Source organism: Pinus tabuliformis, chromosome 6, assembly GCF_031772625.1.
Source record: "Pinus tabuliformis cultivar Carrire ecotype Pingquan chromosome 6, CPIR1, whole genome shotgun sequence".
NCBI lineage: Eukaryota > Viridiplantae > Streptophyta > Pinopsida > Pinales > Pinaceae > Pinus > Pinus tabuliformis.
The window spans coordinates 1,575,712,027-1,575,715,029 of NC_142292.1; positions in this window are offsets into that span (position 1 = coordinate 1,575,712,027).

Here is a 3,003-nt window from a genome sequence, read left to right on the forward strand (position 1 = left end):
ATAAATTTTCAAAGCATTCCTTTGTGTGCCATATTTTCCATCCTTTTTTGCATTAGATTTTGCACTAGGAATTGCATCTCTCTTTATGAAAGGTTTTACTTCTCAATTTGTGCCATTCTTTGCATCTATTCTTTCATCATTTTTTACTTCCATTAGTTTGCCATTATTTTCTTCTACTTTTATACCATCATTCACATCATTTTTTTCACCAACTTTTGCATCCAATTTAGTGCCTCTTTTTTCATCCAGTTTGTACCATTTTTCATCTACTCTTATGCTATTTTTTGTTACTAATTTTGCACCTATTTTATTTATTTATTTTTGTGCCACATTTTGTGACTACTTGTGGACCATATTTTGCATCCAATTTTACACGATATGTTGAATTTTATTTAGAACAAAGTTTTCCATCCATTTTTCTGGCCATTTTTGCATCTTGTTTTACACCATTTTTTTCATCCTCTTTCACATTTGGTTTGTATCCCTTTTTCACATCCCATTTTGCACCATATTTTGTATATAATTTTTCATTTTTTGTTGCATCAAATTTTGCATCATTTTTAGCACCCTTTTTTCCATCTAATTTTGTGTCCTTTGAGCATCCAAATTTGCATCTAGATTTGCCTCCTATTTTGAGCCATGTGTGTTGTCCACCTTTGCATCACATTTTGTCTCTAATGTTACATTCAATTTTGAGCTATTTTTTACGTCCACGTTTGCATTTGTTTTTCCACAAAGTTTTGCACCATTTTTTTCACCTCAATTTTCATCCAACATTGCATCTCAATTTGTGTCAAATTTTGAGCCATTTTTATGCCCATTTTTGCACCATATTTTTTGTCTACTTCAGTGCCTAATTTTTCACCATTTTGTATGTCCATTTTTGCATCCAGTTTTACATCGTTTTTGGTGTCTAATTTTTCATCCTTTTTGGCATCCAAATTTTCATCCTTTTTTCTGCCTCATTTTATGTCCACATCTACATCTCATTTATTTCTTAGGTTTGAGTCTGAATTTTCATCTAGTTCTGCATCATTTTTTGCATCCAATATGGCATCCTTACTTTCATCCCTTTTTTTAACCCTATTTTGCATCCTTTTTTGTGTCTTTTCTTGCATATTTTTTCTCTTCCTTTTTTACACACAATTTTGCATCCCAATCTTGCACCATTCTTTCCATTCTCATTTGGGATCTAAATTTGCATCCAATTTTATTTCTAGTTTTTTGTCCTTTTTTGCATCTAGTTTGGTGTCCATTTTTGAATCCTTGTTTGCACCTAGTTTGGTATCCTATTGTATGCCATGTTTTGTTCCATTATTTGTGTTTGGTCCTTCGCCCTTTTTTATTTCTAGTTTAAAACCCTTTCTGTGTCCTTGTTTACATCTTGTTGTGATGCCTAGTTTAACATCTGATTCTTCTCCCAATTTTCCATCCATGTTCACATCAAAAATTACATCCACATTTGGATTCTTGTTTACAGTGTACTTTTATTTCCATTTATGACCCCCTTTATGGGTTGATTTTACTAATTTCAATTACATAGTGAAATATATTATAGTTTCTAGATATCATTAAAGAAGATATCAAAATTCAAGTTGATAACATAGTGCTTGTAAAGAAGTTTAAGGGAAATTGACAACATCCATCCAAAAAATAGAAATATCATCATATATAATAATTCTACATCAAAAAAACATTGACAATTCTCAATATACATATATTACTATTAAATCAACACCTATCGTGAATATCATTACTCAAAGGTAAATTCACTAAATTCATCCAAAAATAGTAATATCATTATACATAATGATTCTCCATAAAACAACATTGACACTTTTCAACACATATATAAAGTAACAAGATAATAGTAATAGTATCATGATCATCTTTAATGAAATCAACTAAAATTCAAATGGGTGATTAGCAGATAAAAATGTTTCATGAATATCATTGTTCTAGTGTAAATTCACAACATCCATCCAAAAGATAGTAATATCATCATACATAATAATTATTCATCAAAATAATGTTGATAATTTTCAATATATAAATAAAGTATCAAGATAATAATGATAATATTATCATCATCTTTAACCAAATCAACTAAAATTCAATGTATAATTACAAAATAAAATTGTTTCATAGATATCATTATTTTAAGGTAAGTTCACAACATCCATCCAAACATAGAATTCTCATCATACACAATAATTCTACATCAAATTTTTTTGACAATTTTAAACATATTCATAAGGTAACAAGATAGTATTGATTGCATCATCATCTTTATTGAAATAAACTAAAATTAAAATGTATGATTACCACATTAGGACATCACAACTAATTATAAAAAACTATGCATGAATATATAGCACCACAAAGATCATAGTCAAGATAATACTCATGATCATAGCCATGATCATCATCCTAACTGTCTTGATTAGTATCATCAACATCATCATAACCCATCATCACCATCCTCATCGTCAACATCTTCTATATCTGATGTATGCATAGCATAGTGTAGATCATCATCTCCAAAGTCATTACCTATAGCATTCTAGAAAGCAAATCAATATTACATGTTAGTATTAATTTCATATCACAATGGATATTTTTGTTACAATGCTAACCATAAAATGAGATAGTGTATAAAATAATACTAAAAATTAAAATGAAAATATGGTTTAAGATATATTGGAGATCGAGCTAAGATTAGACTTGTAATTCACATTAAGTAGTAGAAGAAATTTTAAATGCATATGAGGTAGGTACCCAATTATTCTTCATATTTTATAGTGAATGTTAGGCTTATGATTTCCATGTACCATTAGTAAATTAAAAGTTACTAGAAGCTTTATTTCAAATTATAGTTCTAATTTAGATTAACAATACAATAAATTTTAACCAAAAAAGAATGTCACATGAAAAATTAATTTTTTTTTTAATGAAAAAAAGGTCACATACATTATGAATGTCACATGAAATATTCAACTTCTA